The following is a 27,419-nucleotide window of genomic DNA, read 5'->3' as shown; positions in this document are numbered from 1 at the left end:
CTTTGTAGAGTGGGGCTATGTCTGTTGTTTTTAGTGTGTGTGGGATGACTCCTGTATCCATGCTCCCTCTCCATAAAATGCTGAAGGCATGCGATAGGGACTTCTTGCAGTTCTTGATGAACACGGAGTTACATTCAAATTCAAATTCAAATTCAAAGTTTATTCTCTATAAGGATTACAATGCTGAGTTTACAGAATTTGGTTATTGTGTGGTTTACAGGTAGTAAAATAATGATTACAGAGTGTACCACTAGAACACCTAGCATGGCTAGGCATTTCTGGCAGACTTAGTTTAATTCTTTATTTTAAAATATTACAAAATTATGAGGTAAGTTGGTATTATGGCAAAGTGACTAAATACTAGTTTGTGAGTTTAGCAATGTGAATGCTTTTGTTTTGGCACAGTACATAGTTTCAGTATTGGAGTATCACAGGATTTATTATTTTAAGATTGAGATTAATGTTTCTGTTTATGGTCAAATGGGTGAGTGAGTGTAAATGTGAACCACCAGGTGGTATTCGTGTAGTTAGTTGACGGGGTGTATCAGGGAGATAAGATGTTTTCTAATGGTAGTTTTGAAGGTGATGAATGTGTCTGCAGTTGTAGAGTTCTCGGGTAGGGTGTTCCAGATTTTAGGGCCTCCGACATACATTGAATTTTTGTAAAGGTTTAGTCGGACACGGGGAATGTTGTAGAGATGTTTGTGTCTGGTGTTATGCCTGTGGGTTCTGTCACAACTATCAAGAAAGCGTTTTAGGTCAAGGTTGATATTGGAGTTTAAGGTCCTGTAGATGTAGACTGCACAATAGTAAGTGTGGATGTACTGAACAGGGAGTAAATTTAGATCTATGAAGAGTGGGGGGGAGGGGGTGTTGACAGGGATGGGATTTAGTGATTATTCTTACTGCAGCTTTTTGTTGGGTTATTATTGGCTTTAGGTGTGTTGCTGCAGTTGATCCCCAAGCACAAATAGCATAGGTGAGGTATGGATAAATAATTGAGTGGTATAGTGTGAGAAGGGCATTTTGCGGCACGTAGTATCGTATCTTGGAGAGGATCCCAACCGTTTTGGATACTTTTTTGGTTATGTGTTGTATATGGGTGCTGAAATTCAGGTTGTTGTCAAGGTATAGGCCTAGGAATTTGCCCTCAGTATGTCTGGTAATTAGAGTGTTGTCGATCTTAATGTTAATTTGTGCATCTCCTGCTCTGCTACCAAACATAATATAGTAGGTTTTGTCAGTGTTAAGCGTAAGTTTATTGGCTGTCATCCAAGTCGATATTTTGATCAGCTCCTCGTTAACAATGGTGTTGAGGGTGGCAAGATTAGGGTGAGAGATGACATAAATCGTGTCGTCATCAAAGAGAATGGGTTTCAGGTGTTGGGATACGTTTGGAAGATCATTGATGTATATGAGGAAGAGCAGGGGACCAAGGACACTTCCCTGCGGAACTCCAGTATCAAGTGGCCGTGTTGTTGATGCTGTGTCTATAATGGTGACATACTGATACCTATTAGTAAGGTAAGATTTGAAATAAGCAAGCGCATGGCCTCTTATACCGTTATGGTCAAGTTTGTGGAGTAGGATGTCGTGGTCTACTGTGTCAAAAGCTTTTCTTAGATCAATAAAAATTCCTAGTGGATATTCCTTATTTTCCAATGCTGTGTAAAGCAGATCTAGCATTCTTATGATTGCATCATTAGTGCTTTTATTTTTCCTGAATCCAAATTTTCAGGGGTTGAGTATGTTTTGTGCTGTTATAAATATATATAGTCTCCTGTGCACGAGTTTCTCAAAGATTTTGGATAGCAATGGTAAGTTTGATATTGGCCTATAGTTGTTTAAGTCTGTAGGGTCACCACCTTTATGTATTGGTGTAACCCTTGCCATCTTGAGTAGTTTCGGGAAGGTGCTAGTTTCTAGTGACTTGTTAAAAAGTAATGAAATAGCATGTGAAAGGACATGGGCCGCTCGCTTGTACAGTAATGGTGGGACATGAGACAGATTCCTTGAGTTATTTTTAAGTGACTTTATAATCTCGGTGACTTCCGTGGGCTCAGTTGGTGCAAGATAGAAGGAATTTGGGAAATTCCCATCTAGGTATTCCCCAGCATGGGCATTGGTATGTGGGATTTTATTGGCGAGATTAGATCCTATGGTTGAGAAGAAGTCGTTTATCTTTTTAGCTGTGTCAGTGGGATGTAGTGGTGTTTCATTAGGTTTAGTTAGGACAATATTCTTGGCCTGGGCCTGGGGGAGAGTACATGTTCATCTCATTAATTGCCTCTTCAAAATCTTGTGGAGTTATAATAATATCCGAGAGTTTTTGGAAGGCCAAATTTTGGGTTTCGTTCATAAAAATAATCATTTGGATTGTCGACCCTGAGAGTGGGCAGTGAATCGCTGAACACTGAGTCATATTGGGACTTTAGTATCTCACTCTTTTCTTGGCTATCATCTGTGTATGTCCCATCCCACCTAAGCAGTGGCCCAATACTGGAAGTTGTTTTACCCTTAGATTTGGCATAAGAGAAGAAGTATTTTTTTTTTCAGTTTCCCTTATGGCTTTTAGTTCTTCCTGTGATTCTTGTCTCATATTAGATTCCTTCAACATAAGTTTGATATTTTCAATTTCATTAACTAGTGCTTCCCTTCGTATTTCAGATATATTGACCCCACTCAGCAGCTCTGTGACTCTTCGCCTTCGTCTGTATAGGGAATGTCTCTCTCTTTCTAGTTTACATCTTCTCTTTCTTTTTTTTAATGGAATGTGTCTTGAGCAAATCTCATGTGGCCCGGTGGTCTGGTGGCTAAAGCTCCCGCTTCACACACGGAGGGCCCGGGTTCGATTCCCGGCGGGTGGAAATTCCGACACGTTTCCTTACACCTATTGTCCTGTTCACCTAGCAGCAAATAGGTACCTGGGTGTTAGTCGACTGGTGTGGGTCGCATCCTGGGGGACAAGATTAAGGACCCCAATGGAAATAAGTTAGACAGTCCTCGATGACGCACTGACTTTCTTGGGTTATCCTGGGTGGCTAACCCTCCGGGGTTAAAAATCCGAACGAAATCTTATCTTATCTTATCAAGAACCATAGAATTAATTTTTCCAAGGCAAATGTTCGGATCCGTGTTGTTTAGGATATCTTCCCAGCTTGTTTCATTTAGGACATGGTTTACTTGATCCCATTGAATTTCGTGAAGAGACCTTCATGACTGCTTACGTTTTGCTGGTCCAGAGCCATGTGCATACATGTCTGGTGAGTGTGGAGTTGAAAGGTGAGGACTGGAACTGAGAGGTGAGTGTGGAGTTGACAGGTGGTGAGTGTGGAGGTGAGTGTGGAGTTGACAGGTGAGGACTGGAACTGAGAGGTGAGTGTGGAGTTGACAGGTGGTGAGAGTGGAGTTGATGGGTGGTGAGAGTGGAGTTGACGGATGGTGAGTGTGGAGATGACAGTTGGTGAGTGTGGAGTTGACAGGTGGTGAGAGTGGAGTTGACGGGTGGTGAGAGTGGAGTTGACGGGTGGTGAGTGTGGAGTTGACAGTTGGTGAGTGTGGAGTTGACAGGTAATGAGTGTGGAGTTGACGGGTGGTGAGTGTGGAGTTGACTGTTGATGAGTGTGGAGTTGACAGGTAATGAGTGTGGAGTTGACGGGTGGTGAGTGTGGAGTTGACAGTTGGTGAGTGTGGAGTTGACAGTTGGTGAGTGTAGAGCTGACAGCTGGTGAGTGTGGAGTTGACAGTTGGTGAGTGTGGGGCTGACAGGTGGTGAGTGTGGAGATGACAGGTGGTGAGTGTGGAGATGACAGGTGGTGAGTGGGGAGATGACAGGTGGTGAGTGTGGATATGACAGGTGATGAGAGTGGAGATGACAGGTGGTGAGTGTGGAGATGACAGGTGGTGAGAGTGGAGATGACGGGTGGTGAGTGTGGAGATGACAGGCGGTGAGTGTGGAGATGACAGGCGGTGAGAGAGGAGATGACAGGTGATGAGAGTGGAGATGAGAGGTGGTGAGTGTGGGGATGACAGGTGGTGAGTGTGGAGATGACAGGTGGTGAGTGTGGAGATGACAGGCGGTGAGTGTGGAGATGACAGGTGGTGAGTGTGGGGATGACAGGTGGTGAGTGTGGAGATGACAGGTGGTGAGTGCGAAGATGACAGGTGGTGAGAGTGGAGATGACAGGTGGTGAGAGTGGAGATGACAGGTGGTGAGTGTGGAGATGACAGGTGGTGAGTGTGGGGATGACAGGTGGTGAGAGTGGAGATGACAGGTGGTGAGTGTGAAGATGACAGGTGGTGAGTGTGGAGATGACAGGTGGTGAGTGTGAAGATGACAGGTGGTGAGAGTGGAGATGACAGGTGGTGAGTGTGAAGATGACAGGTGGTGAGAGTGGAGATGACAGGTGGTGAGTGTGAAGATGACAGGTGGTGAGAGTGGAGATGACAGGTGGTGAGAGTGGAGATGACAGGTGGTGAGTGTGAAGATGAGAGGTGGTGAGTGTGAAGATGACAGGTGGTGAGTGTGGAGATGACAGGTGGTGAGTGATGGTGGTGGTGGTGCATGACGTTAGTCATCTGGTGGTGGTGTTGGTGGTGGTGCAGGTTTGAGGAGGGCGGAAGGATACACCACGTCCAGCCTGGAGCTTGTGTAGACACTTGTGAGTGTGTGAGTTACCAGTGAGGAGTGTGAGTGTAGTGAAGGAATATCAGCAGTAGCAGCAGGGGGTGAGGGAGGAGTGAGGTACAGCTCCTGGCACCACTACAAAGAACTACTTTGTTTATGATTGAAGCTGGTTGCTGGCACCACCAGCACGCCCCTCACTCTTAACACCCTCATGACTCTCTACCTCCTCAACTCTGGCTCCTTCTAACTACCGCTGTATCTTTAAGGTACGTCCGGCACTCTTATTGTGGCACTTAGTGCCATAGTTATATTGTGGTAGTGGCGCAGGTGGCACCTGGTGTGGGACCCCACACTCAACCACCACCAAGTTTAAAACTCAACCAGACCGCTGTTTTAACCTTAATATTGTATTATAATGTATGTGGGAGGTATATATTGTGGGAGGAATGTTGTGTGGGAGTAGATAATGTGGGAGTAGATAATGTGGGAGTATATAATGTGGGAGGGGAGGACTGTGGGGTGTACAACACTAACTTTTATCATGACAATTTATCAGCTGTGATGTTTGTCAGGTTGTTACTGAACATTTTGAACTTGAAGAAGTAAGTTAAGTAACTTGATGCTCTACATCTTACCAGTGAGTGTGGTCTTAGTAGTGAGTGTGGTCTTAGTAGTGAGTGTGGTCTTAGTAGTGAGTGTGGTCTTAGTAGTGAGTGTGGTCTTAGTAGTGAGTGTGGTCTTACCAGTGAGTGTGGTCTTACCAGTGAGTGTGGTCTTACCAGTGAGTGTGGTCTTACCAGTGAGTGTGGTCTTACCAGTGAGTGTGGTCTTACCTGTGAGTGTGGTCTTACCAGTGTGTGTGGTCTTACCAGTGAGTGTGGTCTTACCAGTGAGTGTGGTCTTACCAGTGAGTGTGGTCTTACCAGTGAGTGTGGTCTTACCAGTGAGTGTGGTCTTACCTGTGAGTGTGGTCCCCTCAAGGAAGGTTCCTTGATGTTGGTGAGGGGCTCTTGATTTAGGGAATTGGATCTGTGCTCCAGTTCCCCGAATTAAGCCTGAATGCCTTCCACATCCCCCCCCCCAGGCGCTGTATAATCCTCCGGGTTTAGCGCTTCCCCTTGATTATAATAATAATAATAATGTGAGTGTGGTCTTACCAGTGAGTGTGGTCTTACCAGTGAGTGTGGTCTTACCAGTGAGTGTGGTCTTACCAGTGTGTGTGGTCTTACCAGTGAGTGTGGTCTTACCAGTGAGTGTGGTCTTACCAGTGAGTGTGGTCTTACCAGTGAGTGTGGTCTTACCAGTGAGTGTGTGGTCTTACCAGTGAGTGTGTGGTCTTACCAGTGAGTGTGTGGTCTTACCAGTGAATGTGTGGTCTTACCAGTGAATGTGTGGTCTTACCAGTGATGTCAGCATAGTTGCTGATCCCTGTGTTGTATAGCATATCATAGTATCATCCATGTGCTTTATATAGAAGACCTCTTAGGCCTGTGACTGTGTGACGTCACAGGCCTAAGGGGTCTTCTATATAAAGCACATGGATGATACTATGATATGCTATAGTGAATGTGTGGTCTTACCAGTGAATGTGTGGTCTTACCAGTGAATGTGTGGTCTTACCAGTGAATGTGTGGTCTTACCAGTGAATGTGTGGTCTTACCAGTGAGTGTGTGGTCTTACCAGTGAGTGTGTGGTCTTACCAGTGGGTGTGTGGTCATACCAGTGAATGTGTGGTCTTACCAGTGAGTGTGTGGTCATACCAGTGAATGTGTGGTCTTACCAGTGAGTGTGTGGTCTTACCAGTGAGTGTGTGGTCTTACCAGTGAGTGTGTGGTCATACCAGTGAATGTGTGGTCATACCAGTGAATGTGTGGTCATACCAGTGAATGTGTGGTCATACCAGTGAACATAAGAACATAAGAACGAAGGAACACTGCAGAAGGCCTACTGGCCCATGCGAGGCAGGTCCAAGTCTCCTACCGGCTTAAGCCAATGCACCCAACCTAGTCAGGTCAGGTCACATTGACTTAAGGGAGGAACACGGCAACCGACCTGGTAGCACAAGCTATCAGGTCTAACTCACACCCACCCACATCTACTCATGTATTTATCCAACCTATTTTTAAAGCTACACAACGTTCTGGCCTCTATAACGGTACTTGGGAGTTTGTTCCACTCATCCACAACTCTATTACCAAACCAGTACTTTCCTATATCCTTCCTGAATCTGAATTTTTCCAACTTAAAACCATTGCTGCGAGTCCTGTCTAGGCTAGATATTTTCAGCACACTATTTACATCCCCTTTATTTATTCCTGTCTTCCATTTATACACCTCAATCATATCCCCCCTAATTCTACGTCTTTCTAGAGAGTGCAGTTTCAGGGCCCTTAGTCTATCCTCATAGGGAAGGTTTCTGATACATGGGATCAACTTTGTCATCCTCCTTTGTACATTTTCCAGAGAATTTATATCCATTCTGTAATACGGTGACCAAAACTGTGCCGCATAATCCAAATGAGGCCTAACCAAGGATGTATAGAGTTGAAGAACAACCTGAGGACTCCTATTATTTATGCTTCTTGATATGAAGCCAAGGATTCTATTAGCTTTATTGCGAACACTTATGCACTGTTGTCTTGGTTTCAGATTATTGCTAACCAGAACTCCTAAATCTTTTTCGCAATCCGTAATATTAAGATCTACATTATTTAGTTTATATGTGGCATGGTTATTGTCCTGTCCAACATTTAGAACTTTGCATTTGTCTATATTAAACTGCATCTGCCACTTCTCCGACCACTGCATCAGTCTATTCAAATCTTCCTGGAGTGCTCGAATGTCCTCGTCAGAATGAATTCGACGGCCTATTTTGGTGTCATCGGCAAACTTGCCGATGTCGCTCTTTATGCCCTCATCTATGTCGTTTATGTAGATTGTGAACAGCAGGGGGCCCAACACTGACCCCTGTGGAACACCGCTCGTGACACTTCCCCACCAGTGAGTGTAGTCTTACCAGTGAATGTGTGGTCTTACCAGTGTGTGTGGTCTTACCAGTGTGTGTGGTCTTACCAGTGAGTGTGTGGTCATACCAGTGAATGTGTGGTCATACCAGTGAATGTGTGGTCATACCAGTGAATGTGTGGTCATACCAGTGATGTCAGCATAGTTGCTGATCCCTGTGTTGTATAGCATATCATAGTATCATACAATGAAGATGTTATCTTCATTGTAGAATAATAAGAAAATATTATAACCTTTATATTATAATAATAAGGTAAAAGGACCCCAATGGAAATAAGTCACTCTGTCTGACTTTTTTGGGTTATCCTAGGTTCTCTACACATATGCTGCTATGTATGATAATTCTATGTAACTGTATTTGTGTATACCTGAATAAATTTACTTACTTACTTACCAGTGAATGTGTGGTCATACCAGTGAATGTGTGGTCTTACTAGTGAGTGTGTGATCTTACCAGTGAGTGTGTGGTCTTACCAGTGAGTGTAGTCTTACCAGTGAGTGTGGTCTTATCAGTGAATGTGTGGTCTTACCAGTGAGTGTGTGGTCTTATCAGTGAATGTGTGGTCTTATCAGTGAATGTGGGGTCTTACCAGTGAGTGTGTGGTCTTACCAGTGAATGTGCGGTCTTACCAGTGAGTGTGGTCTTATCAGTGAGTGTGTGGTCTTACCAGTGAGTATGTTGTCTTATCAGTGAGTGTGTGGTCACAGCAGTGAATGTGTGGTCTTACCAGTGAGTGTGGTCTTACCAGTGAGTGTGCAGTCTTAAAAGTGAGTGTGGTCTTACCAGTGGGTGTGTGGTCTTATCAGTGAGTGTGTGGTCTTACCAGTGAATGAATGGTCTTACCAGTGAATGAATGGTCTTACCAGTGAATGAATGGTTTTACCAGTGAATGTGTGGTCTTACCAGTGAATGTGTGGTCTTATCAGTGAATGTGTGGTCTTACCAGTGAGTGTGGTCTTACCAGTGAGTGTGTGGTCTTACCAGTGAGTGTGTGGTCTTACCAGTGAGTGTGTGATCTTACCAGTGAGTGTGTGATCTTACCAGTGAGTGTGTGATCTTACCAGTGAATGTGTGGTCTTACCAGTGAATGAGTGGTCTTGCCAGTGAGTGGTCTTGTCAGTGAATGAGTGAGTGATCTTACCAATGAGTGATCTTACCAGTGAGTGATCTTACCAGTGAGTGATCTTACCAGTGAGTGATCTTACCAGTGAGTGATCTTACCAGTGAGTGGTCTTACCAGTGAGTGGTCTTACCAGTGAATGAGTGAGTGATCTTACCAGTGAGTTATCTTGCCAGTGAATGAGTGAGTGGTCTTAACACTGATGCTGCTGCTGCTGCCTTCACTAGTTAGTATACACAACACTAAGTAACTTTATTAAGGTACAGGTACACATAGGTACACTGACCCAAATTAAAACTACTAAGCGACTCGACTGCATGGAAATCAGTAATGGTATACAATACTGATGACACTCTTCAGGTCTCTTGTTCTATCTAGACTGGAATATTGCTGCACACTAACAGCACCTTTCAAGGCAGGTGAAATTGTTGACCTAGAAAATGTACAGAGAACCTTCACGGCACACTTAACGGAGATAAAACACCTCAGTTTCTGGCAGCGCTTGAAGTTCTTGATCCTGGAACGCAGGCGGGAGAGATACATGATTATATACACCTGGAAAACCCTAGAGAGACTAGTACCAAACTTGCACAGGAAAATCACTCGCTATGAAAGCAAAAGACTCGGCAGACGATGCAACTTCCCCCCAATGAAAAGCAGGGGTGTCACTAGCATGTTAAAGAGACAACACAGTAAGTGTCAGGGGCCCCAAGACTGTTCAACTGCCTCCCAGCATACATAAAGGGGATTACCAATAGACCCCTGGCTGTCTTCAAGCAAGCACTGGACAAGCACCTAAAGTCGGTACCTGACCAGCTGGGGCTGTGGCTCGTACATTGGATTGCATGCAGCCAGCAGTAACAGCCTGCTTGATCAGGCCCTGATTCACCATGAGGCTAGGTCACAGACCGGGCCACGGGGGCATTGACCCCCGGAACTCTCTCCAGGTAAACTCCAGGTATACATAATGTTAACATTTTTATAAATTGACAAGTTGATGAAAGTCGTGTGGAATATCCCCTGGCCTGGTAGTCGATGCTCTTGCCTCACACAGTGTGTATGTGGTTTGATCCCTGGCAAGGGTGGAAACACTGGGTGTGTTTCCTTACACATACTGTCTCCATTCACCTGGTAAGTAAGTAGGTACCTGGGTGTTAGTCAACTGGTGTGGATTGCATCCTGGGGGTCAAGATTGAGGATCTCATTGGAAATAAGACACAGTCCCTTTTGATGCACTGCCTTGGGTTATCCTGGGTGGCTAACCCTCTGGGGTTAAAAATTCAAACACAATCTTATCTTATAAGGTATGTTCAGATTTTTAACCCAGAAAGTTAGCCACCCAGGAGAGCCCAAGAAAGTCAGTGCATTATTGAGGACTATCTGTCTTATTTTCACTTGGGTTCTTTAGTCTTGTCCCCCAGGATGTAACCCACAACAGTTGACAAACACTCAGGTACATACATACTGCTAGGTAAAAAGGGACAGCAGGTGTAAGGAAACATAACCAACATGAAGCAAGTGCATTAACAACTGAGCCATTGTTGCTGGTTGGTGGTTTGTTGCTTTAATTGTAGTGCCTTCGATTCACATCTGAAGGACCTGAGTTTGACCTCAGATATAGGTAAAAATATTCGGTTTGATGATAATAATAATAATAATAATAATAATAATAATAATAATAATAATAATAATAATAATACATAATAGGTAGAAATAAGAATACAGTGGAACATTGGCTTATGAACGCCCCACCATGTGAACTTTTCAGGATGTGAACCGTTGTTCGGTCGATTTTTTGCTTCTGGATATGAATGAAATTTCAGGATGCATACTTCTCCCTCAAGGGAGGTTCCTTAAATAAATAAATAAATAATTTATTTATTTATTTGCAAAGGTTACAGTGTGTGTTTACATATACAGTGGACCCCCGCATAGCGAACGCCTTGCATAGCGAACAATCCGCATAGCGGACGCTTTGTTTGCTAAAATTTTGCCCCGCATAGTGGACAAAAACCCGCTCAGCGGCCTTCGTCCGAGACGCGTCCAATGTGCGCCCTCAGCCAGCCTCACATGTGCCGCCCGTCCCATTGTTTACCAGCCAGCCTCCGCGGTAACATTCAAGCATACACTCGGAATATTTCGTATTATTACAGTGTTTTCGGTGCTGTTTGTGGAAAATAAGTGACCATGGGCCCCAAGAAAGCTTCTAGTGCCAACCCTACACCTCAAAGGGTAAGAATACCCATTGAAATGAAGAAAGAGATCATTGATAAGTATGAAAGTGGAGTACGTATCACCGACCTGGTCAGGTTGTACAAGAAACCAAAATCAACCATCTCTTCTATTGTGGGCAAGAAAACGGCAATCAAGGAAGCTGTTGTTGCCAAAGGTTTAACTGTGTTTTCGAAACAAAGATCGCAAGTGATGGAAGATGTTGAGAGACTCTTATTGGTGTGGATAAATGAAAAACAGCTAGCAGGAGATAGCGTCTCTCAAGCGATCATATGTGAAAAGGCTAGGAAGTTGCATGACGATTTAATTAAAAAAATGCCTGCAACTAGTGATGATGTGAGTGAATTTAAGGCCAGCAAAGGTTGGTTTGAGAGATTTAAGAAGCGTAGTGGCATCCATAGTGTGATACGGCATGGTGAGGCTGCCAGTTCGGACCACAAAGCGGCTGAAAAATATGTGCATGAATTCAAGGAGTACATAGAAACTGAAGGACTGGAACCTGAACAAGTGTTTAATTGTGATGAAACAGGCCTGTTCTGGAAGAAAATGCCAAGCAGGACCTACATTACTCAGGAGGAAAAGGCACTCCCAGGACATAAGCCTATGAAAGACAGGCTTACTTTGTTGATGTGTGCCAATGCTAGTGGTGATTGCAAAGTTAAGCCTTTATTAGTGTATCACTCTGAAACTCCCAGAGCGTTCAGGCAAAAGAATGTCCTCAAGGATAATTTGTGTGTGCTGTGGAGGGCAAACAGTAAGGCATGGGTCACTAGGGAATTTTTCTATAACTGGTTACACCATGCATTTGCCCCCAATGTGAAAGATTACCTAACTGAAAAGAAATTAGACCTTAAGTGCCTCCTGGTGTTAGACAATGCCCCTGGTCATCCTACAGACGTGGCAGAGCGACTTTATGGGGACATGAGCTTCATTAAGGTGAAGTTTTTGCCTCCTAATACCACTCCTCTCCTGCAGCCCATGGACCAGCAGGTCATTTCCAACTTCAAGAAACTGTACACAAAAGCTCTGTTTCAAAAGTGCTTTGAAGTGACCACAGACACTCGATTGACTCTAAAAGAGTTTTGGAAGGATCACTTTAATATCCTCAATTGTGTAAACCTTATAGGTAAGGCTTGGGAGGGGGTGACTAAGAGAACCTTGAACTCTGCTTGGAAGAAACTGTGGCCAGAATGTGTAGACAAAAGGGATTTTGAAGGGTTTGAGGCTAACCCTGAGAGGAGTAGTATACCAGTTGAGGAATCAATTGTGGAATTGGGGAAGTCCTTGGGGTTGGAGGTTAGTGGGGAGGATGTGGAAGAGTTGGTGGAGGAGGACAATGAAGAACTAACCACTGATGAGCTGATAGATCAACTTCAAGAGCAAGAGGCCAGACCTGGGGAAACTGGTTCAAAGGAGGGGAGAGAGAAATTGAAGGAATTGCCTACTTCAAAGATTAAGGAAATGTGTGCAAAATGGCTTGAAGTGCAAACCTTTTTTGATGAAAATCACCCTCACACAGCTATTGCAAGCTGTGCTGGTGACTGTTACAATGACACTGTTGTGAACCACTTTAGACAAATCATAAAGGAACGAGAGGTACAGGCCACTATGGACAGATATGTTGTGCGAAAGAAGTCCAGTGACTCTGAAGCTGGTCCTAGTGGCATTAAAAGAAGAAGGGAAGTAACCCCAGAAAAGGACTTGCTACCTCAAGTCCTAATGGAAGGGGATTCCCCTTCTAAACACTAACACTCTCTCTCCCCTCCTCCCATCCCATCAATCATCACCAGATCTTCAATAAAAGTAAGTGTCATGTAATTGTGCATGCCTTTTTCAGTTTGTGTGTACTAAAATTAACATTTTTTTGTGGTAAAAAAAATTTTTTTTCATACTTTTGGGTGTCTTGCACGGATTAATTTTATTTCCATTATTTCTTATGGGGAAAATTAATTCGCATAGCGAACATTTCGCATAACGACCAGCCCTCTTGCACGGATTAAGTTCGCTATGCGGGGGTCCACTGTAATTGGAGCAAAGATAACCACTGTCATGCTGAGGCATTTCGGGCATACTTAACCTAATACTGCACTCATAGACTACTTAAGTCTAGACAGGTGAAAAGTAGTAGTTACCAATGTTTTGCTGATGATGGCACCAACTACTGGCAACCTTTTGAAGTTTCTCCTTACTGTTAGTATTATTATTATTATTGTATTATAATAATAATAATTATTATTATTATTATTATTAGTACATATGTGGTGAGGGGCTCTTGATCTAGGGAATTGGATCTGTGTTCCAGTTCCCTAAATTAAGCCTAAGTACACCTTCCATCCCCTCCTCCCCCAATCACTTCCCCATAACAATAATAATAATAATAATACATACTAATAATAATGTAATAATAATAATGATAATACGTATAATAATAAGGTACTATAATAATATTTATAATAATAGATGGCTTCAAAAAGCTGTCACTAGATGGCAGTTAATACCACAACTATGTGGGAGCAGTTGTGGCCACCTCCACTTTTTATTTATTTATTTATTTGTCACATAATGACATATTTTATTCATTCTAGAGTATTTATCAGGTTTCTATGTTATTTATATTGTTTATTATGTCAGATCAATTGTGATAGATAAATAAGCCATAGAGTTGACATTAGAAATATATTGAAGTGTATTTTTCCTGCCTCTGAGAGCAGGAATTCCACTGGAATGGGTTAATGGCTTTTCAGTTAATTTAAATGAAGAAAATTGACTCAGCATACAAACAAATCAGGATATGAACAAGGTCACGGAATGGATTAAGTTCGTAAGCCGAGGTTCCACTGTATATGAAGGAACACTACACTACTGGCCTGTGCTAGACAGTACAATTCTTAATCACTTGTGTAGCCTTCCAGCACACATTTACAGTTACCCAAAGTTTTTGCCTTAATGATTCCACCTGGAAGTTTGTTCCACTCATCTACAATTTTATTGCCAAACCAGTATGTACTTCTTTATATCTTTTCAAAATCTAAATTTCTCCAACTTGAATCTGTTGCTGGTAGCTCTGTTTGGTTAGATAATGTCAACACTATATTACTTTTATTTATTACTGTTTTTCCATTTGTACACTTAGTAAGTTTATTCAGGTACAGGTACACATGAATACAGTTACATAAATTGTCTTATATTTCAGCATATGTGTAGATTACCTACGATAACCCCAAAAAAGTCAGACAGTGTCTTATTTCCTTTGGGATCTTTCCAAATTCTCTGTTGATCATATTTCCATGCCTCTCTCTGGGATACTTAGAGGTTTACTTCTCTTAATGACTGCATGTGTTGTACTGTGGAGTGACTAGATGTGTTGACTACTGACATAGGCATCCTTTCCAAGATACGGTACTTTTTGCCCTAAACGACACTACTTACACTATACAACTCTTTAAATCTATGCTTACCTCACCTATAGTATTTGTGCTTGGGGATAAACTATGACCAATCCTCTTAAAAGCTGCTGTACAGATGATTACCAACACCTGCACCAGACATCACATCCCACTGCTCTTCAAGAGCTTGAACTTAACTTAATATGCAAAATATACACTCATATTATTGTGCCTACCATATATACAGAACATTAACTCTAATATCAACCCTCCTCTCAGACGTCTTGATAGCTACAACAGAACACACAGGCATAACACGAGGCACAAAACACTCTTCAACATCCCTCGTGTTCATCTTGCGCTATGCAAAAAAGCAGTACACATAAAGAGCCTTAAGATCTGGAATTCATTGCCTGAACCAGCAAAAGGACCCCCTGCCTGCAAATCAATTTAGGGGTGTACTTAAAATGATCTCATCTGCCAAAACTAACCTTACCAACACTATGCTAAATCATTCAACCAGTTTGAAATGACTCAAAAAATCCCAAAAAATCTACGACTGCTTAATTTCAAACATTATACAGACTTAAAATTCTATTGTAACATTGTAAATTGTACTCATTGTAATACATGTACTGTTGTTTGTATTGTGCTACCTCACTACTATAAATCTTATTAATTTAAAATTCTTTGGCTACCTCATTTTAATAATAAGGTAAAGTAATAAATAATTAAAATTTACCACCCAATAACCCATGTCTAGTTATAAGCAGTGTGTAAGCACTAGGATTCGTCTGCCTGAATGCTTCAGCATGTTAGTGGCTTTGTTTGTACTTAACAGCACTTTATAAAATGTAAATCACACATTGAAATCTTTGCAAAGAAATAAAATTTGTTTCTTTGATATGTTGCCCTTGCAGTTGCTTGTGGTAATCAATGTCCCAGTGTTCCTCTTGCCTCTGCTGAGTGGGAATACTGTGTTATTAATGTTGTTTAGATATTGCCCAGGTTGTTGGTTGTGCAAGGAATTGTTAGTGCTTTGGCTATATTCTGCTTTTTATGTAGTGGGAAGCTCCCACCTGCCAAAATGTTTTCAACGAAGGGGATTTCCTGGTGGCAGAGCTGTGCTTGAAGATGGTTCTTACATTATGATGTTGAAAATGGTGTAAAAGAAAATGCAACATTGTTCCTGGAATATTTCAGTGAGTACAATTTTCATTTATAGTATATCTGTTCCGTGTTTAATAATAACAATGATAATAATAATAATAATAATTATTATTATTATTATTTCTACAAGAACATGTACAAGGTATACAGACCTAGTTGACATCAGTGACATATTACTATACAGAAAGCCCCTAGTTATGCAGAGCATTTGGGCAAATTAGGTAGTTTTGTGCCCAGGATGTGACCCACACCAGATGACTAACACTCGGGTACATATTTTAAGAACATTTATTTATTTATTTATTTTATTTATTTATTTGTTTATTTGAACATGATACATAGAAGTACAAAGAAATACAGTGGTTAAGTGTAACATGCCAAAGACCCTTGTATGCAGAGCATTATGAGCAGGCTTAAAATTAACTAAACATTAACTAAGCAATGATATATTCAGTGGTAAACATTATTGTAAACAAATAACAATTAAGCACAAATGAGTATTTCAAAGACAGGTCATATGGTCATTTACTGTGTTGCTGTGCATTCAGTAGAATGGAGTATTCTGTTAGGTAATGTAATTAAAAATAACAAAGTTTGATTGGGTCACAGGGTAAATATTTATGAGATACAATTATTCAATATTTATTTAGTTGTGGGTGAGTAAGTGATTTTTAAGAAGAGACTTGAATTTATAAACAGACAGTGTTTCTTTTATATTCACAGGTAATGAATTCCAGATTTTTGGGCCTTTTATGTGCATTGAGTTTTTACATAGTGTGAGATGGACACAAGGAATATCAAAGAGTGATCTGTGCCTTGTGTTATGGTCATGTGTTCTGTTGAGGTTAGTAAGGAGACGTTTGAGGGGAGGATTTATATCCGAGTTAAGTGTTCTATGTATGTAGTAGGTGCAATAATAAGTATGGATGTTTTGTATGGTGAGTAGGTTTAGAGTTTTGAATATTGGTGGAGTGTGCTGCCTGTAGTGGGAATTTGTTGTCATTCTGACTGCAGCCTTTTGTTGGGTAATTAATGGTCTGAGATGGTTTATTGTTGTTGAGCCCCATGCACACTGCAGCAGGCCTACCAGCCCATGAGAGGCAGGTCCAAATCTCCTACCGGCTTAAGCCAATGCCCCAATCTAGTCAGGTCAGGTCACATTCACTTAACCCTTTGACTGTTTCAGTCGTATATATACATCTTACGAGCTACCGTGTTTGATGTATACATACTCATTATATACATCTGGAAAATCCTAGAGGGACTAGTACCGAACTTGCACACGAAAATCACTCACTACGAAAGCAAAAGACTTGGCAGACGATGCACCATCCCCCAATGAAAAGCAGGGGTGTCACTAGCACGTTAAGAGACCATACAATAAGTGTCAGGGGCCCGAGACTGTTCAACTGCCTCCCAGCACACATAAGGGGGATTACCAACAGATCCCTGGCAGTCTTCAAGCTGGCACTGGACAAGCACCTAAAGTCAGTTCCTGATCAGCCGGGCTGTGGCTCGTACGTTGGTTTGCGTGCAGCCAGCAGCAACAGCCTGATTGATCAGGCTCTGATCCACCAGGAGGCCTGGTCACAGACCGGGCCGCGGGGGCGTTGAGCCCCGGAACTCTCTCCAGGTAAACTCATAAATTGTAGCGGCTTCAGATCAAGCAGGAGAAAGCTGGTAGGCCCACATGTGAGAGAATGGGTCTGTGTGATCAGTGTGCACCATATAAAAAAAATCCTGGAACACGCAGTGCATAATGAGGCAAAAAAAACTCCAACTGTTTTTTATTTTTAATTGAAATGCCGACTTTGTGGTCTATTTTCGTATAGTATGTATGGTTGTATTCTTGTTTTCTTGGTCTCATTTGATGGAATGGAAAACATGTTATAGAAATAGAGGTGATTTTTGATTGGTTTTACTATAAAAATAACCTGAAAATGGAGCTCAAAGTAGGGGAAATGTTTGATATTTCCCGATGTTCAAAAGTAAACAAATGATGTCATTGTCCAATAAATGTCCAACTAGCCATTCTAATATGCAGTCATAAATGGGTTGACTTTATTTGTACAATTATTACAGTATTGCAGTAGTCTGCATAACAGTAAATCTTTTGTTTGAATAAAAATTCAAAATAGAAAGCGAGAGTAATATCAGAGGGGCCTGGAGACATGACTGATGAACAAAGAAAATGTTATTTTAGTGCCAGGAATGTCTGCATTGTTCATTCTGGACCGTATTTTGAAATTGTCATATTTTTTAATTTTCTTGAAATTGGCCAAATTGCAAATTTCTGACCACGTTATTGAGTAGTTGAAATCGGCAAATGGGCAGTTTCTTGTACTCAATCGATAGAAAACATGGAGTTCTAAAGAAATAGCTATGAATTTGGTCGACTGGAACAATGGAATTAGCTGAAAATAGGGCTCAAAATGGGCGAAATTGCAGATTTGTAAATATCACTAAGGTCGCTAACTTCGAAAAAGTGTAATTCCGTCGGTTTTTCATCAGATTTCGTTCTTTTGGTGTCATTACAACCGGGAAAAGATTTTCTATCATTTCATTTTTTTTTTTTTTTTTTTTTAAATTTTGTGACACCAGGAGACACCTCAGGATTGGGGGTTGCGACAGTCAAGGGGTTAAGGAAGGAGCACGGCATCTGACCTAGTAGCACACGCTAGTCAGGTCCAACTCACACCCACTCGTGTATTTATCTAACCCATTTTTAAAACTACCAAATGTTTAGCCTGTATAACTGTGCTTGGGAGTTTGTTCCACTCATCCACAGCTCTATTGCCAAACCGGTGTTTTCATATATCCTTCCTGAATCTGAATTTTTCCATTCCCATTGAATTCTTCATTGCCAGAACACACTAAAGGACCACTGTCTGCAAGTCAGTTTAAGACCCTAATAAGAAATCACCTCATCACCTAAAATTAACCAGACAAACCGCATCTAATCAACCACTTGCTACTTCAAAATTAGGATGTCTATTTTTTCATTGTTGTAAATAGTAGTAGATTGTAATACAGTGCATCATAATGTAAATTCTTCCATTGTAATACCAAATTTCATTGTTTTAAATAGTACTAAACTGTAATACATCATATTGTAAATTGTTTTAAATTGTTAAATTGTAATACTACTGTAATCTTTATGAACTAATTCAATAGTGTAACAAGTCTCTACTAGACTTACCAAACCAGGTAGCATTACCTGATAGAATATACAATTCTACTGTACTCACTGTAACTCATCTAATGACCATATGAACTATGTATTATTGCCTTACTAATCTTAAGTTAACCTTTAAGTTTGCCCGAAATGCTCTGCATACAAAGGGGCTTTAGGCATGTACGCCCAACTATTATATTCCTCTGTACAACCATGTAATTTGTCAAAATAGACATCTTTAACTTAACCCTTAAAATGCCCAAACATAGATCTATGTTTTCACTGCCAGTGCTCCGAATATGTGTTTTGAAAAATAAATTTTTTTTTTTGTTTAAATTAACCCCTTGACTGTCGCAACCCCCAATCGTGAGGTGTCTCCTGGTGTCGCAAAATTTAAAAAAAAAAAAAGATTTTTTCTCATGAAATGATAGAGAATCTTTTCCCGATTGTAATGACACCACAAAAACGAAATTTGATGGAAAACCGACGGAATTATGCTCTCGCAAAGTTAGCGACCTCGGCGATGTTTACGAATCGGCAATTTCGCCCACTTTGAGCCCTATTTTCGGCTAATTCCATTGTTCCAGTCGACAAAACTCATAGCTATTTCTTTAGAATTCCATTTTTTCTATCGATTGAGTACAAGAAACTGCCCATTTACCGATTTCATCTACCCAATAATGTGGTCAGAAATTTACAATTTGGCCAATTTCACGAAAATTAAAAAATATGACAATTTCAAAATACAGTCCAGAATGAACAATGCAGACATTCCTGGCTCTAAAATAACATTTTCTTTGTTCATCAGTCATGTCTCCAGGCCCCTCTGATATTACTCTTGCTCTCTATTTTGAATTTTTATTCAAACAAAAAATAGAAGACTTACTATTATGCAGACTACTGCAATATTGTAATAATTGTATAAATAACATCAACCCATTCATGACTGCATGTTAGAATGGCTAGTTGGACATTTATTGGACAATGACATCATTTGTTTACTTTTGAACTTTGGCAAAAATCAAACATTTCCCCTACTTTGAGCTCCATTTTCAGGTTCTTTTTATAGTAAAATCAATCAAAATCACCTCTATTTCTATAATATGTTTTCCATTCTATCAAATGAGACCAAGAAAACGAGAATACAACCATAAATACTATACGAAAATAGACCACAAAGTCGGCATTTTAATTCAAAAAACACGGTCAGTTTTTTTTTCTCATTATGCACTGCGTGCTCCAGGATTTTTTTTATATGGTGCACACTGACCACACAGGCCCATTCTCTCACATGTGGGCCTACCAGCTTTATCCTGCTTGATTTGAAGCCCTAGAATTTATGAGTATATATATGTCAAACACTGTACCTCATAAGACGTATATATACGGCCGCGACAGTCAAAGGGTTAAAGAGGGCAATTTTCTGTGTATTATAAGACAAAAAAAAAATTAGGACTAGTACTTACCGAGATATAAGACCGCAAAGTTGGTGCTGGATGCTCACCTGACAGCAACATGGGGTCCTGCCACTTGCAGATGTGTTGCTGATATACCTTTTTTCTCATTTTTATTTTAATTTATATAATTTTTATATTCTGATAATTACAATGTATAATAGTTCTTGTGATTTCATAGCCAATCTTTGTTCTGACACTAATATTAGGTACTGAAATAGTACTCAAATTGTCACAATCACACAAGCAGGTGTACAGTTTCATTGTGTCTAGAAATATATGCAAAGTATTTATAGGTCTCAGCAATGTTTTAGACATGCTGGAGTATATATGAGCCTTCTTGAAGCATGGTGTTTGACGAGTGTTGCTAAATTGCTGACAGGATAAGCAGTGGAGTGACACAGTGATAGTGCCCTGCTGCAGGGAACCCTGGCTCTGTGTGTTTACACTGTTACACACAAACATTGTCTGTCTGTCTGTCTGTCTGTCTGTCTCTGCTTATCTTTGTCTACCTTTGTCTCTCTGTCTGCCTGTGTGTATGTCTTTCTATCTGCCTGTGTGTGTGTCTTTCTACTTGTCTCTCAGTCTCAGAGAGTGGCTTGTAAACCATCAGGTATTACACACGATGCAGTAGTCATGTCTGATTGCTGATGAAATGAAAATGCGTATTACTTGCCACTGAGTTGCCAGTCATGGATATTATGTCCTCTATCTACAAGCACTGTATAGCACTTTTCCTGGAATTTTTGGGTTATCCTAGGTAATTTACACTGTATATAATTGTACTTAGGTGTACATGTGACAGATATAGACAGATAGAGATATAGACAGATACAGACAGGTACATACAGAGAGAGAGCCAGTGGTATCAAAAATGAAAGGATGTTGCACAAATGTTATACATGGGTTATTATGGAGGTTTTTGATATTTCCTCGATCACTTGTGGCCACATCCATAACTTTCCTCTTAACCCTTAAACTGTCCACACGTAGATATACGTTCACGTGCGGCAGGCTACGAATGTAGATCGTTTTATTTTCCATTCCTTCAAAATTGGCGCGATAGGTCTGAGTCGCCTAGACATGAGAGAATGGATGAGCGCACTCAGTGTGCGCACTATGAAAAAAAATTGGGGATGCTGGGGTACCGCGTGGTAACATCAGTTAGTTTCAGCTCCATCTTGGGTCAATGGCAAACCCCTGTGATTCACTGACGCCTCGTTGTATTAGCACACTATTTTTGGAAAGTGATACAGAACACGAGTTTAGTGGTTTTGACTCCGATATAGCCACTAAAGATCAAGGGATTAGTGAACCTTTGTTGATAACCCAGATGACCCTCAGGCCATGACCTCTGGGGTGGCCAGTGTGGATAGTATGGACAGTGTGGCCATACCAGACACTCAGCCCAGCACTTCTGAGGTGGCCAGTGTGGCCACAATAGACCCTCAGCCCATGACCTCTGGGGTGGCCAGTGTGGATAATGTGGACAGTGTGGCTGTACCAGACACTCAGCCCAGCACTTCTGAGGTGGCCAGTGTGGCCACAACAGACCCTCAGCCCAGCACCTCTGGGGTTGCTAGTGTTACTTCCCAAAGGCAACTCCGCAAGAGGAAATTATCATTTCCCATGCGTTTTGGTGATGACGATAGTGAAAGTGATATAAGTGACGATGGCAAAATCGATTTTATGCCGTTAGACGATTCGTCGAGTGAAAGTGATTATCACTCCCCAGTGAAACGTACTTTCAGGCATCGTAACCTGCGTTCAGACAGTGTCATGTGTAGTCGGTGGCAAGGGTCATATGAGGTCACAATCCGAAACCTCAGCCACTGATAGTAATAGTGATGATGAAGTTGAATATGCTGGGATGGAGGAAGATGAGGTTGGTGGCATGGTGCCTGGACCTCGTGGCACAGTGGGTGGGCAGACAAAGGACCATCCAGCACTCTCTCAACCATGTGCTGCCTCCACTCCTGTTCCCCCTCCTGCTCCCCCATGCCCCATGCCACAGGTCCTCCCTGCACTATCTGATCGCGAATGGAACTGGACAGAAAGTACACTATTTGTGCCACAACCTTTCAATTTTGATGCCAGTGGAAGTGGTATCATGCCACACTGTCCCATCACAAATGAGTCTACAGAGTTGGACTACTTTCAACTAAACTTTGATGAGCTGATAATGGACCTAATTGTTACCCAGACCAACATGTACTACCAGTATACAATGGACCACACAGTTGTTTCAGAGTCTTCATGGCTGTGCAGGTGGAAAGATACAACTGTGGCTGAAATGTATTTATTCCTTGGCACTGTCATGCTTATGCCACACACTTGTAAGAACAATATAGCACACTACTGGTCCACAGACCACTTCATCAGTACTCCAGTCTTCCGTGACCTCCTTCCCTGCAACAAATTCACTCTGTTGCTATGAATATTGCACTTCTCAGACAGAAATACGCCAAACAGAAATGACCTCTTATACAAAATCAGGGAATTGTTTATGCATCTCAAGCAAAAATTCAGTGCCTGCTTTTATCCATTCAAGAACATTGTTGTCGATGAGTCCTTGGTTCTGTTCAAGGGACGACTGTCATTCAAACAATACATACCAAGCAAAAGTAATCGCTTTAGTATAAAACTCTTTGTTATGTGTGACTGTGGGACTGGTCTTGTGTTGGATGTCATTATGTACACAGGGAAAAATACACTTGGAGATACCAGGCGCATGTTGGGCATTTCTGAGGATGTTCGCGTGATAATGGGGCCATACCTTGGCAAGTGTCATACGTTGTTCACAGACAACTGGTATACAAGCCTCCCTACCCGCAACAGGACATCATGGATGCACCCGCGTTCCAAACACTGGCATCTCATTGATTATGTCATCGTCAGGAAGAGGGACAGGCAAGATGTACAAGTCACGAAGGCTGTGTGTGGCGAGGAATGCTGGACAGACCATCGCCTCATCGTCTCGAAACTCAAGCTCTGTATCCAGCCCAGGAGACGCCCCTCAGGGAGCGAAACTACCAAAATGCCTGAATGTTGGCAAGCTGAAGGCCCACAACGTCAAGCAGTCCTTTGCAGAAATCCTGGAAACCCGCTTGGAGTCCGTCGTGCTGGACGTTCAAAACGTCGAAGCAGCATGGACCGCACTCCGTGATACAGTGTACAGCACAGCCATGGAGTGTTTAGGACCCGTCACCAGGAAGCACAAGGACTGGTTCGATGAACACTGCACAGAAATCCAGCAGCTGCTGGAAGAGAAACGAAAGGCCTACATGGCCCACATCAACGACCCAAAGTCCACAGCGAAGCAAGATGCACTGAGAAACATACGCAGCAATACCCAGCGAAAAATGCGTGAAATGCAAGACTCTTGGCTAAGCAACAAAGCCGATGAGATTCAGGGCTTTGCAGACAGAAACGATATGAAGAACTTCTATGACGGCCTGAAAGAAATCTACGGCCCTACCACCTCTTGCACATCACCACTCCTCAGCGCAGATGGGTCAACGCTGCTCACAGACAAGGAAAAAATTCTAGAGAGATGGGCAGAACATTTTGACAGCGTGCTGAACCGTCCATCCACCATCAACGATGAAGCCATCGAAACTCTACCTCAGATTCCGACCAACGAGACGCTGAATGCCATCCCCACTTTGGAGGAGACTCAGCAAGCAATACGTCAACTGTCCAGTGGCAAAGCTCCTGGGTCTGATGCCATCCCAGCTGAAGTCTACAAAGAAGGTGGAATGGCACTGGTAGAGTAACTTCACCAACTCTTCCAGCTTGTATGGCAGCATGAGACAGTTCCTCAGGACTTTAAAGATGCTTCCATCGTGCATCTCTACAAACGAAAAGGAAACCGCCAGGCATGCGACAACCACCGCGGTATCTCCCTGCTCTCCATCGCAGGCAGAACCATGGCTAGAGTTCTACTCAATCGGCTCAACGAACATCTAGAGCAAGGACTCCTACCTGAAAGCCAGTGCGGCTTCCGGAAAGATCGCGGGACTATCGACATGGTGTTGGCTGCTAGACAGCTACAGGAGAAATGTCAGGAACAGAATGCCGACTTGTACTCCACCTACGTTGATATGACCAAGGCCTTCGACACCGTTAGTAGAGAGGGCCTTTGGAGAATCATGGCGAAGTACGGCTGCCCAAAGATGTTCATCGCCATCTTACGCCAACGTCACGATGGAATGCTGGCCAGAGTCCAAGACAACAGAGAGACGTCTAAACCATTCCCAGTCTCAAATGGAGTGAAACAAGGCTGCGTGCTTGCTCCCACCCTGTTCAGCCTGATGTTCCCGGCCATGCTTACAGACGCATTCAGGGACACAGATGCAGGAATCGGCATCAGGCACCGTACAGATGGGTCTGTCTTCAACCTCAGGAGGCTTCAAGCAAAAACCAAGGCTGCAACTGACACCATCAATGACCTGCTATTTGCTGATGACTGCGCCCTCAACGCTGCTTCAGAAGCCGCCATGCAGCACAGTGTTGACAAGTTCTCTGACGCCTGCAACAACTTCGGGCTGACAATCAGTACAACGAAGACTGAAGTGATGCACCAGCCTGCTCCGGGAAAGACGTATGTTGAGCCAAACATCACCATCAACGGGCAGCGATTGAACGCCGTAGACAAATTCACCTACCTCGGCAGTACCCTTTCCTGAAACGTTGTCATCAATGATGGCCTATACCTAGGGTGAGCATGTCAGCGTGCCTCGTTGTGCTCTGGGTTTTCTCGTGTTTTCACGGTCGCTCTTACGTGCTAGAACTTTAATTTGTGCCATCAGTCCTATACGATACATCCCTCTAGCGCCTGGAACCAATCTTGGGCGGAAAACATTATATACTGAGTCAAAAAAGGAGAATTAGTGTGCACTACCTAGCAGAGTTTACTGCCAGAGGGGAATCTTAGGCCTGTGTTCCGTGTGCAAAATAATAATAATAGAACTTTTCTTTGTCAGAGGAAAGAAAGTCTCCCTGATAACATTGTGTATACATAGTGTATAGTGTATACTACAGTGGCTCCCTAGTATATAGATGATAAAGGCTAAAGTGTCATTTGAAAACAGGTGAATTTATAAATGAAGTGATAAGCCTATAGAGGCAGGTGCCAGAAGTCGCCAGAAACTTACCACAGGTCAGCTGTTTTAATAATCTTCCTGGCCTGCTAGTGTACTCGCATATAATCTAGTGATACCAGTGAATAGCAGAATACAGTGTTGTAGTAGCAACTAACCAGTATTATAATGGTACTTAGTGGAGTGGAGTGACTTTCATTAGTTTCTTTTTTCTTGAAATACCAGACGTATACTGTGATTTTCATATAACCTGTAGTTACCAGCGGTCGCAATATACACAACGAGAAGCAATTATTACTACAGAAAAAGCGTCCTTCCTCCAAAATTTCCACCAGTCAACTATAGTGATAATATAGTATTTATTGTGGTGGAGACAAAATAAAAAAACTAGAAAAGCTAGATACAGCGATTGATAAACAAGGGTTGAGGCTCGACCATTCGTCATTGTAGGAGCTGCCAGAAATCACCGGTTCTTCAACACGCAAGTTATACTTTTGTATCAATCAAATCACATATTACTCGGGTAGATAATTTCAAGTAGATCCTTCATGTGTTAGCCCAAATCACCGACCAGTATGTTTTAAATAAGTGACCCACTGATCAGATCAGACTGGTTCCGAACCCTCGACTGGTCCGAACCCTCGACTGGTCCGAACCCTCGACTGGTCCGAACCCTCGACTGGTCCGAACCCTTGACTGGTCTGAACCCTTGACTGGTCCGAACCCTTGACTGGTTTCAAACGGATTCGTTGGACAATAAAGCAGACTGTAAACGGATGGGGTTGTAGGCGCCCTTATCAAACACAATAAATATAAATCAGGAACGTACTTGGTAAGCTGTTCAATATACAAGTACAGTTAGAAATAGAAATACATATAGCTAGAGCTTCCTTTAAGGAGGTTATTAATAGAATATTCAAGAGGTTGCTAGTAGAATTGCAGTAAATCAACCATTCAAATCATTATGAAGCTGTGTGTAGTCTGTGGTCAGTCAAACAAACGGGCTTCCACATGCATAAATTGTCATTTTTGTGGAAATTGGTGTCACGCCCCTTGTGCAGATATCCAAGAACTAGCTACAAGCAGTATTAAAACAGGGAAGTGTTTTTGGGTATGCCCAAATGAGATAAATCTGTGGACTAAAATCACAAGGGTATTAAAAGAGGACAACATCAAAGCTGCTTTCATAGAAAACCTGAAAGCTTTCTACAACAGATGGGAACATAAAAAGTCTGGGCTGAATGGTACTGCCCTTGATACTGGCCATGTAGTCAGAAACTGTAAGGCTGGAGGTGATGTCCTGGTAGTCAGGAAATGTGGGGCTGATAGTGCTGTCCTGGGAGACAGTAATGGTGAAGCTGGAGGTGCTGCCCTGGGAGACAGTAATGGTGAAGCTGGAGGTGCTGTCCTGGGAGACAGTAATGGTGAAGCTGGAGGTGCTGTCCTGGGAGACAGTACAGTGGACCCTCACATAACAATATTAATTGGTACCCGAGAACGAATATCGTTAAACGAGTTTTTTAACGTTATCCGAGGGAAAATGTTAGCGTTAAAAGTATCGTTATGCGAATTTAACGTTATGTGATGCCAACGTTATGCGAGGGTCCATGTTGGTGAAGCTGGAGGTGCTGTCCTGGGAGACAGTAATGGTGAAGCTGGAGGTGCTGTCCTGGGAGACAGTAATGATGAAGCTGGAGGTGCTGTCCTGGGAGACAGTAATGGTGAAGCTGGAGGTGCTGTCCTGGGAGACAGTAATGGTGAAGCTGGAGGTGCTGTCCTGGGAGACAGTAATGGTGAAGCTGGAGGTGCTGTCCTGGGAGACAGTAATGGTGAAGCTGGAGGTGCTGTCCTGGGAGACAGTAATGGTGAAGCTGGAGGTGCTGTCCTGGGAGACAGTAATGGTGAAGCTGGAGGTGCTGTCCTGGGAGACAGTAATGGTGAAGCTGGAGGTGCTGTCCTGGGAGACAGTAATGGTGAAGCTGGAGGTGCTGTCCTGGGAGACAGTAATGGTGAAGCTGGAGATTTTGTCCAGGTAGTCGGGAATTATACGCAGGAAGGAATACATATAAATGACCTCATAGGGGACAGGAGCCATAGTGGGGAAACAAGTGTAGTCAAAGATAAGATA

The 27,419-nt window shown here is 42.4% G+C and overlaps 1 protein-coding gene across 1 annotated transcript in view; it reads left to right on the top strand.

The window, feature by feature from the left end:
- The first annotated feature begins 4,590 nt into the window (after positions 1 to 4,590).
- Arf6 (ADP-ribosylation factor 6) overlaps positions 4,591 to 27,419 on the top strand; it is a 273,142-nt gene continuing 250,313 nt past the window's right edge. Inside the window, exon 1 of the mRNA XM_053778323.2 lies at positions 4,591 to 4,893. The gene's annotated coding sequence lies outside the window, so the exon portion shown is untranslated. The remainder of the gene's footprint in view (positions 4,894 to 27,419) is intronic.

This window comes from Cherax quadricarinatus, chromosome 22 (assembly GCF_038502225.1).
Source record: "Cherax quadricarinatus isolate ZL_2023a chromosome 22, ASM3850222v1, whole genome shotgun sequence".
NCBI lineage: Eukaryota > Metazoa > Arthropoda > Malacostraca > Decapoda > Parastacidae > Cherax > Cherax quadricarinatus.
Note: the sequence above shows the minus strand (reverse complement) of the source record. Positions and strands in the feature narration are given on the sequence as shown.